Raw genomic sequence first — 15,037 nt, 5'->3', positions numbered from 1 at the left:
TTGAGACTTGGGCATTTGGTGGATAAAATTGAACGAAGCCATCTTATCACTTCAAGGAAAACTGATGGTTATTTGTTGGCAATGATAAAATTTGAGATTTCTGGCAGAATTTATAGTTTTGGAAAACTTGTGTCTGCTGCCAGGAGTTTGAGAGCTTCCCATAATATAAAGGCTTTTCTAATGAGATATTATTCATACTATTAACAATTTTTTTGGACATCTTACAATGATATTGTCAACAATTAGAAGATCTGCACAACTCAGTGAACTAATATTTTCTACATGACTAATACATGATCTTATAAAATCATGCATGAGTAAAAGATTCATTCAAACCGCACAACAGTCCAATGGATTTTAATGTAGGAGAGTATGAAAACATTTGTTTATATGGCTTCAGATTGCACACTGCAGCCAGTCTTTAAGAAGCTACAGATGTCCAGTTGTGGTACAGTTTCAAAGAAGAATGTCTGCAATTATCTGGAAAAGCTATTAAGACACTCCACCCTTTTCCAACTACATACCTTTTTAAGGTCACGCTTTCTTCATATACGTCAACCAAAGGAACGCATACTGAGTGTTAGTAGCAGATTGAATGTAGAAGCAGATCTGAGAATCCAGCCACTTCTATGAAGCCAGACAATGCCATTCTTCTATCTTGTGGGGGATATTTTTGTAAAATGTGTTTATGTTATCATGTAATGGATTTACTGGTGCCTTTTTTTTTAAATTAATAAACATTTCTTAAACATTTCTCAGTTTTAATATAAAATTTTTTTAATGGCGAAGGATGTGGAGGCTCATAGAGATAGTTTCACAAAGTAGACGACAAAGCAGCATGCTCCTTGGTGGAGGGACAGGCTTCTAAATCTCCAGGTTTCCCATTTCGCATGCATTCCGTGTGGAATTTCCATATCCTCTGCTCTCCCCACCCCGTCCCGCTCCCTACCACTCCCTACCACCAGGGTGCGCTCCCTACCACTTCCTACCACCAGGGCGCGCTCCCTACCACTTCCTACCACCAGGGCGCGCTCACTACCACCAGAGGGCGTTGGGGAGGCGCTGCTGTGTTCTGCCTGATCACCAGGTGCAAGTGTCTTGTACCAAATGACTCAGTACAGCACAGAGTACTAAGAACTGATGAACTGGACTTTAATTTCGCGGGTGTATCATCATTATTCAGCTCTGTCAGGCCTCAAGTTTGCCTCAGGTTCATTCTCAAAAATAAGGAGTTTCTTTTAGGGTATTTGTCTTATGCTATCTCCTCCACAAAATATTAATTACTATCTCTTGTATTGTCATTTGGAATTCTGACCACGGATTCAGACAACGTCCTGACAGTTATTTAGAATTAAAAAACCAAAACGAAAAAAACCCCACAAGCCTGTGATCCTACCAGATAGAATAAGAAAAGAATATAGGATTCTTCCTGTTCAGAGAGGTTGCAATTTAAGTGAGCAAGAACATGAAGAATCCAATAGCATGACAGTCATTTTAGAGCTAACTAGACATTTATCTGTCTTATGGGAAGCAAAGAAATGCAAAACCAACAAAAACACCGAAGAGCGTTCACTACAGTCGTAAAGGGAGCTGCAAACTTCAGGATCTCAGCTACCTGAAAAGGTGCCACATAGTTTTTCTTGGGAAGGCAACCCAAAAATCATCTGGGATAACGTACAGACATCCTTACTAGGTAAATGTGTTTAGTGGTTCCTTCGATAGCTCAGTTGGTAGAGCGGAGGACTGTAGTAAATGTGTTTAAACCTTGGAAGAAATTAGAAATAAGTAGAGTATGAAGTAAATTAAAACTTTGTTAATAATATTTTAGGGTTAAAGAATAATAGGTCTATATTTGATAGTGTAAGCATCTGAAATACTTGGGATAATTTACCTTTTAGCGTAACAGATTATTCTTGTGGCTCCATTTTAAAATGTATCATTGAAAAATTAGCATATGCTTGTTCTTTTAAAGCTGAAACCCTACCAAATTTGAAACATTATTGGAATATTTAATAAGAATTAAAAAACATGTTATTGCATAAAATTCTATGCCAACAAATGTCATTTGTGAAAGAATGAAAAAAGATCTAACATTATGCTTACTATTAATACTAAGATTAGTATTAATATTAGTATCCATTAAACCCAGAGCTTTCATTATTTTTCAGAAAATTAATGAAACTTCAGCCTTACATCCAGCTTCATTTTCTAACTCAATTTAAAAGGATTATTGAGAAGTATGTACTCATTTATTCAATACTTCTTCATTCAGTAAGCATTTGCATTCATAGGCTGCAAGGCAATAGACTGGCCTCATAAAGAAGGAACAACATAAAGAAGGAAACACAACATGGATCCCATGCTTAAGAGAGGGGAAGATTTACTCCATGAAGGATTAATGAAAAAGCATCTCAAAAAAAGTATTTTCTTATAGCAAACAAAAAATTTTGAAGAAAATACATCATATACTCTATAAGATATAAGAAAAAAATGACCAACGTGAAAGAAAAAAAAAAGGAGACTCTATGAAGGAATCATAAAACTAATCATTTATTAAGCATTTGCTGTGTACCACACCCTGGGCAGTTACCCTTCAGCGCAAGATGAAGGGTTAGAATCCTGTATTTGCATACTACATGTATTTGCTTACCTTTGTGTAAACAGAATATAAGAGTGGGGGAAAAAAAATCACAATATAGGAATATGTAACCAATTGGGGTTCGGAGCATGTGAGACTTTCCTTATTATTATTATTATTTTTTTGATTTTATTTATTTATTTGAGAGAGAGAATGAAAGAGAGAGAGCACAAGAGCGGGGAGGGTCAGAGGGAGAAGCAGACTCCTTGTTGAGCAGGGAGCCCCATGCAGGACTCGATCCAGGGACTCCAGGATCATGACCTGAGCTGAAGGCAGTCGCTTAACCAACTGAGCCACCCAGGCGCCCGAGACTTTCCTTATTTTTTTAAATTTGACTAAACTTAAAGTTGATTTTTTTTAAAATGCTAAATTCAGAGTGCTTCTAGCTGTTTGTACGATGGCACCTTTTCAGGAAAACTGGCACAGGTACTTCTCCAGGAAAGACAAGTATTGGGTGAGAGGGAGAACTTAGTTTGCAACAGAGCACAGCTTGCGGAGGGCAACAAACCTTTCCTCTTGTATTGACCGTGAGAAAGGAGGCTCTTCACCTGGGCTTCCCATCCTTATTTCTAGAAGACTGAAGGTGTTGGAACAGTGCAGGAGATTAAGGAGTGTGACTTTCTCTCTGAAAGCCTCTGACCTGGCCCAGCAGCGTATCTGATGCTCCTGGGGCCTGATACGTGGGGTATGACTGCAGATGCCAAAGGGGCCAGCATGCCCATCAGCATGTGGCATAGCAAGAACGTGCTCGTTTCCTGTGGGTTGAGCGGACTTCCTGGGAGGAGCTGGTTTTCAAGGCCATTCTTAGGGTACCCTTAGAAGAGGGCCACCTATGGTGCAGGCATCCTAGCAGCAAAAACACACCTGGCGGGAGGTTGGAGAAAGGTACCCCCACCAGGGACCTCAGGAGGACCAACTAATGCACCTCTGAAGAGAGCTGGTGTTTGGATATCTGCCAACAGACTGAGCAACTGCCAGTCAATTAGAGAAGCAACCAGAACCGAAAGGGAGTAAGCAATTCTGCTAGTCAGTTAAGGGACTGTGTTTTTCCTCCTCTTCTTCCCTCCCCTAACTCCAAAGGGAGGTGATTTAGAGGAGATAGCTGCGGCCATCTGTCTAGCGTGAACTGGGATTGGGGTGGAAGTAGGAAGGAGAACGTTGAATCATATGTGTGATTGAAGATGGAAAACTCAACTGAGACCATTCCAACATCCCCAAAGGGATGGAAAGCCCCAGAATGTGGGCTGAAATATAAAACGATCCACTACCTCAAGGGAAGGAGATTTAACACTTGGTGGCAGTTAGAAAAAGTAGAAGTTCATGCTTATACCTCAACCTGCTACCCCATTATATGGTTATAGGAGCATAAAGGAGTTGTGGGCTGAGACACTGCTAATGATTAACATTTATTATTTTAGGGGAGTGGAAGGGGAAGGATGAAAGGGCCAGATATTTACATTTTTATAATCTGTTTTAAATTAAATCTATATTGTTTTTAAAATTAAAACAGAACTCCCATCGCTATGATCACATCAGAGATTACAAACTCTACAGAGTACTGTCCTTATAGTTTCAGTTGGATTTTGGTTAAAAAAATTTTTCCTTATTTGCAAAAAAAAAAAAAAAAAAAAAAAAAATACAGAAAACTGTTAGAGTTTCGCCAGACTACTTGACAATATACGGTCTTTAGGGACTGATGTTACATATAAATAGGAGCAAAATGTTGTTGAATGGAATGGCCATTGATGTTAAAGAACCTGGGAATCTTGTAAATATACATTCATACACAGTCTCTCTTTAAAGCAAAATTGATTGTGTACCTGTCAGCAAATCCGGTTGTTCACGGACTTTTGATCAGGATGTGGGAATGGTGTTATTCAACTGAAATAGTTCAGTACTGACTCAAGTGGGGTTATCCCTGGGAAACTTGGTGAGCAATAATAGGCCTCTTTAGGAGAGCAGTACCTGGAAGATGTGGCCTTTCTATAGAACAGCAGATTGGGAACTAGATAGACAAAAAGATGCTCGCTGCCGCTGGAGAAGCTAGGAGAAGCTCTTAACACTGTTTAGAGGCAAGAAAATGCTCCTGGTGAGTAAGGGAAAGGGAGACCCTAACCCCACTTTCCCACTCCTATTACCCTGTTTGTTTTTCTTGTTTCTTGTTTGGCAAATCCATAGTTGAGACCCTGTGCTCCGAATGTCAAAGTCACACTTGACTCTGTTTCCGATGTCTCCACTCAGTATGAGACACCAGTCTTCTGGGGGCTTTAGGGTCTTAAATTAAAAAGTGAGGTCATCTGTAGGTTTTGCTTCAGCAAGTCTCCAGGGAGCTTAGAATTGTGTAGAAAGATGGTCTCTAGTTAGATTTCTTATCAGCCAGCTTTGGGATGTAATAATCTTTGCTGAGTACCAGAAAGAGCTCTCCACCAGCTTTCCTGCTTCTGCCTTCGGTGGGAGGGAGCATCATCACACATTAGGGGCTCTCCAGTTTCAGTTGACCGAACAGAGGTGCAGGGCGGGGAATGATATTGGGAAAGAGGCCCCTACTTGCACCGTTGCTGCAGAAAATAGGGAAGGCTATCTCAGAAGGCGCTTGGACAGAATGGGGCTGACATAAAAGATGGAAGTTGCCGTGCTTTCCTTTGCTCTGACGAGAGTATGGGGGAAGGTGAGAATTTATGCCATAAATGCTGTTCTGCACCTCAATATGGGAAGTCGCCTTCTCAGGTGAGGCTTCCTTCACAATTAAATCAGGTTTTACATTTTTCTTTATTTTCCAGATTTTGTAAGATTATGCCAAACCTCCTCCATAAGAGATTAGAAAAATAGCACTTTCATAAAAACATTAACATACACATGAGTGTAATGAAAATGCCTTTTTGGTGTAATAATCATTGTTAATGACTGGCATGCAGAAAAAAAATTTAAAAATATATAAATTAAAACTAGAGTAGGAGGGCATCCCAGGATGATGGCAGACCAATATGTTTGCTTCCACTCTGTCCCAGGTGTAACTTCCATCCGCCTCTCTTGCTGGCTAGGACCGGCAGGCGAGCAGGGGCTTACAGCACTGGCCGGAGCGCCGGCTCGTACTGATGAGACCGGTACGTGGATCAGGGAAAGCTAGGGCAAAGATAGGAGTGTGGAGTGCTCCAGGGAGATGCCTGGACCTCCGGGAGAAGGTTGGTCTGGGTTTTCTGGAATGTGTCAGATATTTTGGACTTCCAAAGAACCTAGGAGAAGCTGAACAAGTAGACCAAATTATTTTCATTCCCCAGGTGGGAGAACTCCGTGAGATTGAGGGGTTGAGGGCTTATCCAGTTGTTTTGACAGGTATCCGATGCCCTGCCTCCCGCTAGACTCCTTGGCAGCTGAGCCTTCATGGGAAGACATCCCTTGCATTTTCTGTGCGGGTGAGGAATCCTTGGGGCCAGGGGTCATGCTTACGTGGAGGAGCCTATATCTGCCCCCCTTTTCTAAACTACGTTCCCAGTACGTAGGACCTGAGTGTCTGGCCTAAGCATTCCTGAGCCCCCAAGGGCTTCTGGCCTTGGTTCACTCTCTAGTATGCTCCTTTCTTGGCCTGAAGAGTGGTCAAAAAATGGCTATTTGTAGGCGTTATGGACAAGGCTTGAATGTCCAGGCTGAGTGTTCACATGTATGCACGGGAGTTCTTTGTGGTGCAGAAAAGAGCCAGGGGCAGAGAGTGAGCTGTGTCTGTGTGCACCAGTAGCACGGCTTCCCTTCATAAATTCCTCTGGACTTTAGTAGGTCAGCAGATGTTCAATAAAGTTCTCATAGTTCTGCCATTTACGAGCTGTGTGACTTTAGACAAATTAGACACTTCAAGACTCATTTAGACCATTTGTAAAACAAAGAGAAGTAGCTGGGATTAAACTCAATGCATGTAGATCATTGAACAATGGTTGGCACACATAATTGGTGTTCACCTAGTTGTAGTTGTAGAAATTTCTAAGGGAAAAGACAGACTCTGTGGTTGGGTGTCCAGAGGAGGCGATCTATCTCCCTAGCATTACTTGGGCGCTACTTGTGAAATCACTGTGGTCCAGTGTGTACCCCTTATTGTTCTTGCTCAGAAATTTGGGGTGTCCCCACCCCAAAGTGGATCCTTCTTTCAAGGGTAGATTCAGGCTCTCTTTTTCCAAGTTGACAGAGTTGGAAGTAAATACTCAACAAATTATATGGAGTACCTACAGTGTTCCTGGCACTGTTCTAGGTGCTAGGGATACAATGACAAAACAAAACAAGTTAAATGTTACATGGTGGTAAGTGGTAGGAGGACAAAGCAGCGAAGGTGGTGGGGAGTGTTGCAAAGTGGGTCAGAGAAGGACTTGCTGAGACATGAACTCTGGAATTACCATGGATTTGACAACTTTTACTGTGACCTTGAGCAAATTAATCCTCTATAAGCCTCATTTATTAACACCATTTTATAGAAGAAGAAACAGGCTTAGTTGGAGAGTTACGTGAAGTATAGCATTTAGCATAGTTCTTAGTACACTGTGGGAATAATGTTAGCTATCTCATCCTTTACCTATAGGAAGTCTATGGGGAAGCATAATCAGAAGGTTGCCTAGTAGTTTGGTCAGAGAGAGAGGTTAGGTAATTTTGATATTTAAAGGCACCAGGAAGATTTCTTGATGTACTAAAGTAATTGTTATTTTTCATTTAACAAAGGATACGAAGGGGTGGGCATTCCAGAAGTCTTTAAGAAAATAACTGGAATAATAAAATATTTGGAAGCTGATGAGATATTCTGGTTCATGAATTGGTTTTCTGTTAAGACCCAGTCTTAAAATTTCTGAATATAAATTACTTTTAATTTCCTCAGTGGCTCATTGTAGCTGATTAAGGATAGAGATATTTAAACTGGGGATTGCTGAACATGCAAGACAGTGAAGAACGAGGAGGGAGAAAAAGGTGTCTGCCTGAACTCTGTAAGCCTTAGCCAAGATATGGGACTTGATAAGCCCCCTAGACCCTCTATATCTTAGATCCTAATACGGGCAGTTTAGTACTTTTATTGACTCACTTGAATTTCTTACAGTTTTAAGCATCCACCAAGAATCATCAGTTTATTTCTTTTGCTCCTGTGGCTCATCATTTTCGCACTGGGAGTGAGGGAAGGAATATTTACCTTGCTGGTGCAAGAGCACCACCTACTGGTCAAATTAGGTAATTTCAGGTTATACGGTGCGTAGCGAAAATGCGATCATTGGTTTTTGTTTTGGCTTCAGATGTGTGGCTAATGTGTCAAGATTTGGAGGGAAAGAGAGAAGTGTTTACTCTGGGCCAGTTTTTATGAGCCACAGAGAAGCTGGAGTCTGTTCATTCATTTATAGAGCAGCAGGAATTTGAATTAAGCCTGTTCATCGTTTCCTATGGGCAGGACATAATAGGATTTACTTCTCTGCTTCCAACTGGAAACCTTCCATTGACCTGTATGTAGAAAATTCTCTGGCTTCCCACAGTCCAGAAAGGGGCTTCTTAAACTTTCTTCTCATCTACCGTATCACCCCAATGTAGAGAATTCAACCCCTAGCTTCATAGAATGAGAGCAATGCTTAGTTCTCATTTAACAAATGTGATGATTATGTCTCATCTCCAGACCTAAATCCTAAGTGACTTGAAGATAGAGAGCATCTCAGAAGCCTAGGGTAAGTACTGTACTGCTTATCATCCTAGATGAGACCTACCTTCAGGCCGTCCATCCCCAGCTGGGATAACTGAAGTCTCAGGATAATCCTGTGTTGTGGGCTGAATTGTGTTCCCCCCACATTTGTATGTTGGAGTCCTACCCCCCCCACCCCAGAACCTCAGACTGTGGCTGTACTTGGAGGTAGGGTCTTTCAAGAGGTAATTAGCTTAAAAGGAGGACATTAGGGGGCCCTAATCTAATATGACTGGTGTCCATATTAGAAGCAGATATTTGGGCAAGGAGACACCCAGAGAGGGAAAACCATGTGGGGACACGGGAAGAAGACAGCCTGCAAGTCAAGGAGAGAGGCCTCAGAAGAAACTAACCCTGCCAACCAGCACCTTGATCTTGGACTTCCAGCCTCCAGGACTGTGTTGTTGAAGCCAGCCAGCCTGTGATGTTTTGTCATGGCAGCCCTTGCAAATGAAAACACGCTGAGTTCCTGGATTGCTCAACCTCATCCTGAAAAACTGTTACATAGACTTTCTCTGAGTGATGTTTTCCACTCACACACTCATCCTGTGGGGTCCGGAGGTTCTCCAGGGTGGGAATTCAAGCCTCGGCTGATTTCTTCCCTTTTTAGACCTCATTTGGGAGCTACTGAGCTCATCCTGAGCAATGGAGAGGGGAATGGAAGAGAATCAGCCAGGAGTAAGCTCCTTGACGTTTGAAGATGCCCAGTCTGCATTTTTCGGGCTCTAAGAACTTCTTAGCTTGAAATGCAAGGCCTTTTGCAACTTGGCACTAACTTCCCTTATGTTAAACTTAGAAGTGAAGTTGCAAATACAGGATATGTTCATCGGAAACAATAAGAATACAATTAGGAAAATGAATTCTTATAGTCCAGCCACTCAGAGTTAACTGTAGTTTCAGTTAGGAGTTTGCTTTCTCATTCACTTTGAAATAAGTTTTGACATTTTGTCATGTGCACATCATTTTTAATGGCTAACAGAGTTCTATTGTATGATTTACCATGCTTTATATGACTAATCCCGTATTTTTGCATACTTAGAATATTTCTAGTTTCGCTATTATAAACAATGCTTCAATGGACATCCTTTTAAATACTTTTAAAAAATGAAAATCCTTTTGGTATAAATTCCTGGACGTAGACTTGTAGGGTCAAAACTCCCCGTTTTAAGGCTTTGTTACATATTACCAAATTGTCTTTCAGAAAGTGCTCATTCCCTCACCCTCAACAGCACTGAGTTTCTTCTTTTGTATTTTTGACAAACTGATAGGTCAAAAGTTGTTTCACTACTGTATATATTTTGAATTCCTTTTATTATTAATGAGGATCAAGCATTACTTCATGAGATTTTTGGCAATTTGTACTTTTTATTTATCCAATAAAAATTTGGCCTTAAAAAAAACTTATAGGGGTGCCCGGGTGGCTCAGTCGGTCAAGCGTCTGATCTCTTGGTTTTGGCTGAGGTCCTGATCTCAGGGTTGTGAGATTGAGCCCCACGTTGGGCTCTGCTCTGAGTGTGGAGCCTGCTAAGAATCTCTCTCTCTCCCTCTCCCTCTGCCTCTGCCCCTCCCTGTCCCACTCACATGCTCTGTCTCTCTCTTAAAAAAAAAAAAGCAACTTATAAAATTATAAAAATATTTTTATCAGTTAAGTATTTAACTTTTTCTCCATTGTATTTATTTATAAAATTTTCTCAGTTTGTCCTTTACCTCCTTTTTTTGGGGGGGGGGTCATTTACCTTTTAATTGTATCCATGATATATTTTTTACAAACAAAATAAAGAAATGTATTATAAAATTTTATTAAGCTCCATTTAGAATTATTTCCATTTAGAATTTATTTTGGACTAAGGAGAGTAAGACCGGAGATTTTTCCAATGATTAGCCAGTTTCCCTGTGACCAGTTATTGAACAACTAATGCTTTCTTGGTATTACCTACTAAATTCTTATAAAATTGGATCTCTTTTGGTCTTTCTATTATGTTCCATTGTTCTAGCAGTTCCTGTGCCAGGGCTATGCTATATTAAATATTGCAACTCTAATATATTAATATCTGCTGTGGAATCCTTCCTCACCATTTTCAAAAATTTCTTGGCTATTCTAAGTTTGTTCATCTAAATGAATTTAGAATTGCTTTAAGTTCCAAAAAATTATTTTGGATTTTTGATTGTTATTGCATTAACTTCATAGATTAATTTGGGGGAGAATGACAACTTTATCAAAATGTCCTTATAAGGAATACAGCTTATTCCTTGGTTTTCTTAAATTTCTTTTATGCCTCTCAGCAAAACTTTGCAGTTTTCTTTGTCTAGGTCTTATATATATCATATATCTTAAGTTTATACCTAGGTAATTTTTGTTGTTTGTATTATTATGAATAGAAACTTATTTTAAAAAAGATTTTATTTATTTATTTGAGAGACAGAGAGGGAACACAAGTAGGGGGAGGGGCAGAGGGAGAGGGAGAAGCAGACCCCCCACTGAGCAGGGAGCCCGACATGGGGCTCCATCCCAGGACCCCAGGATCATAACCTGAGCCAAAGGCAGAGGCTCAACCAACTGAGCCACCCAGGTGTCCCTGAATAGAAACTTTTCCCAGTTGTTATGGTAGGACTAATAATATTTTTTGAACAAGAACTGTTAGTTTTATAAATTTTTTATTGGCTCTCTATGATTTTCCAGAGATCACCATAGCATAGCTTAGATTAGCATTTCATGTGCCAAAAATGATAATGACTTATTTTCTTGTGCATTATGAATATCTCTTAATTCTTCTGTTTTTCTAAATGCATTGGAAGAACCTTGAGAACAATGTTGAGTAATTGTGGTAAAATCAAGTATGCTTATCTTGTTTCTGACAATAATTTTGTTTTATCATTGATCATATTTAATAGTAATTTCTGATAAATAATTTTTACTATATCCAGGAAATTTCCTTCTATTTATAAGCTTTTAATTTTTTTCCAGGATGGATATTGTATTTATTGGATGCTTTTATTGACATCTTTCCAAGTGATTTATACACTTTCTTTTTTACATTTGGTTTGTAAGTATGATTAATTATATACATATTTTTCTAGTATTTCAGAGTTCTTATTTTCCTTGTAGTGGTGAATTATTTAAGTTAGAGCCAGATTTAATATACTCATATTCTACTTTGCATTATGTTCATACTGTGATTCATTACCTTCTTCCCTTCCCTTTCTTTTCCCCTCCCTCCCTTCTTTCCTCCTTTCTTCTGTCCCTTTCTCTTCCCCTCCCTCCCTTCTTTCCTCCTTCCTTCCCTCCCTCCCTCCCTCCCTCCTTCCTTCCTTCCTTCTTTCCTTCCTTCCTTAATTTCTAATTCATTATATTTTCACTTTCTTCCTTTTTTTCTTGGTTAGATTTGCCTGTGGTTTGTATCTTTTATTGTGTTTTTTTATTGGTCTTTTCAAACAACAGACTTGGTATTTATCAATTGTAATTCTTTTTAATTTTATAAATAATTGATTTCTGATTTACCATAACTAATTTCTATTTCCTTCTTTTATTTGGTTAATTTTGTGCTTTTTTATAGTTTCCTCAATTAATTAATTTATTTTTATTAAAAAAAGTAATAATAAAAATAAAGTCCCAAATCTTAACTCTAGCACTTTGGGGTTATTTTGTATGCTTTTAATACATATTATTATGTAACTATTTTATTTAGTTATATAATATTTAATATATTATTATATCATAATATTATAATTGGTACAGATGGCATTATAATTCTTATTTCCTCTTATATCCAAGGATTACTTAGGAGACTGATTTTAAATTTGCAGGGCGTTTGATTTTTTAAAATGTCTGTCTTCTTTATTTCTCATTTTACAAGTGTAGCATGCACTGCTAGTAGGCTGTCTAATATCTGTTTCTTCCATTTTTCTCTAGAAACTGAACTCGAGTTTTGCTGAGGGCAGCAAAGTACCCCACTAAAATGACTCAATTTCTGGTCTACCTGACAGCTAGTCATGGTGTAGTAAGATGTAGGCACAAGTTCCCAGAGACAGAGTTCCTTCCGGAACAAAAAGGCAGACTTCACCAGGAGAATCCCTTTTGCCTCTTTGCCCTTTTCCTTTCCTCCTCACTGAAATGCAGATTTGATGTTTGGAGGTACAGCAAAAGACAAGCCTAACAATGAACTTCCACATGCTAAGAATGGCAGAGAAGAAAGAAAGAATTTGGGTCCCTGATGGCATTGTTGACAAGTTGCACCAGCTTGGGACTTCTGGTTAGGTAAGTTCAGGTAACAACCTATGGCAGCGATGGTTGTGTTTCCTGTTATGAGCACCTGGATGCATTGCTGATGAACACACAAAACTCTGGTCAGAGAACATGGCTTGCTTTCTTGTCTAATTTCTTGTAACTATGATATGCTAACTGCTAGGACGTATAGACTGCCTAATGTAAATCATAGTGTCCCACTGTCTTTGTTTAGGAATGAGCATGGAACTTAGTTCTGACCAATGAGACAATGGGGGAAGTCTGTTGGGTTAAGGCTGCTTCTGGACAAGTTTCCCCCCCACCTTTTTTTGGTGTAGATGTTGGTGTGTGGGGATGTGAGGCCTAGAGCTGTTGAAGCCACCTGGTTGACTTGAGGGGATTAGCTGTGGGGCTTGAACTCATGACTCTAGGATCAAGCCCTAAGCTGAGATCAAGAGTTGGACACTTAACCAACTGAGCCACCCAGGTGCCCCCATTACATACATTTTCTCATTTAAATCATACAACAACCCTATGACTTAGATACTATTATTATTGATTCTACTTTATAGATGAGAAAAATAAGTCTTAGAAAGGCTACATAATTCCATAGGTTGCCAGTTTAAGCAGAGCCAGGATTTGGATCTAGGCTTGAGTGACTTTTAGGCCAGGCTAACCCACTATGATACAGCCCCCCACAGACCAGGCTAAATCATTATAATACAGCCCCCCCACATTCTTTTCTTTCTTTCATTTCCACATTCCTCTCAGTTTATCAAGCTAGACTTCCAATTTTCTCCATTCTTTCCTGATCTTGGATTTCTCCCATTTCTTAGCTACAACATCCTTTTGAATTATAGAGATAATACAATGGTATTTCAAAGTTACTATATGTTTCTTGCAGGAAAATCATTTCATAAAGGGATATATACTTCCCATTCCCCATGCTAGTCCACTTCTTTATTTTTATTTTTATTATTTTAAAGATTTATTTATTTATCTTAAAGAGAGAGAGAGAGTGTGCCTGTGAGTGGGGGGAGAGGCAGAAGGACAGAACCCCCAAGCAGATTCCCTGGACTTGATCCCATGACCCGGGGATTATGACCTGAGCCGAAACCAAGAGTCAGAAGCTCAATGACTGAGCCACCCAGGTGACCCATGTCTACTTCTTTTAAACAATGAGTCTGGTGATTTCCCTTTTTAGCTTAATCTCACAGGTAAATTTGCCTGTAATTTCCAGTGTTAGAATTGGAGGTCCAGAGATGATGTTAGTCTTTGTTTTAATCTTTCAGTCCCAGGAAAAAGGGAAAGAGGCTACCTATGTTTTCTATGGTTTTATATTGCCAATTTAATTTCTAATTAATTAAAAAGCACCAAGATAGCCATAGCCCAAGGCAGTTGAATGGCCCAGAACTTCATAGCAGAGACAAGCTATTTCTTTTCCATGTTTATTATGGCAGCAAAAGTCAGCAGAGGCCATGCCTCTTGTACTAATTTGCCTGGCCACCCTCATTAGGAGCCTACCATGGCAATGACCCAACTTGGCACATAAGTGAGACAGCCACCAAGGCTCTCTCCTCTGTGCGTTGATCCACATTGCATTATCTGAAGTTGCTTATGGGATCAAGCTTTGTGTCCTTGTCACCATCAGTTCTCTGACTTGGAGGATGTTGTATGCATTTAATTAGAGCCTGTTGAAAGTAGAGTAGAAGCGGGCGCCTGGGTGGCTCAGTTGGTTAAGCGACTGCCTTCAGCTCAGGTCATGATCCCAGGGTCCTGGGATCGAGTCCCACATCGGGCTCCCGGCTCAGTGGGGAGCCTGCTTCTCCCTCTCACTCTCTCCCCTCTCATGCTGTTTCTCTCCTGCTCACTCTCTAATAAATAAATAAATAAATAATCTTAAAAAAAAAAAAAAAAAGAAAGTAGAGTAGAAGCTAGAGCCAAACTCAGACATCAGATAGGGAACTTAGATGTTATATGTAATATTTTCCAGAAGTTGCTGACTCTCTTCCTTTTCACCTCTCAAGGGCTGGCCTTTGCTATTCTCCAGAGCAATACAAAAATTATTAGGTCACCGTGTCTCTGATTCTTCTGCCCTCAGCCTTGTGCCCTGGATCTTTTATACCCTCTTTTCTAAGAATCTTACTTAGGTGATCTTCTGTCCTCCCTCAAGAAAACTACACCCATTCTGCAGGAGATCTTCATTCTTGGTCCCTATCTGGGTCCATTGTGCTTCTCCATGAGTTTATGAGAAAAGACGTTGCTGTTTGCCTCTGCACACATTTTCAGGCAGGAGAATGGGCTGGAGTCCAGGGAAGGTGGGAAGGTGAACAGTGGTTCAATTCTAGTATAATTTTCCTATCAGTGGAACTGCTAGACAATCAACTAATCAACTGTCTAGAAGGCAATTTTTTAAATACACAACACAGTCTAATCCTATATAAATAAAAGAATATGGGTGAAATGGGTAAATGTGGTCAAAAGG

The sequence above is a fragment of the Phoca vitulina genome, unplaced genomic scaffold (genome assembly GCF_004348235.1).
Source record: "Phoca vitulina isolate PV1807 unplaced genomic scaffold, GSC_HSeal_1.0 scaffold15, whole genome shotgun sequence".
Classification (NCBI taxonomy): Eukaryota; Metazoa; Chordata; class Mammalia; order Carnivora; family Phocidae; genus Phoca; species Phoca vitulina.
This window is presented reverse-complemented; position numbering follows the sequence as displayed.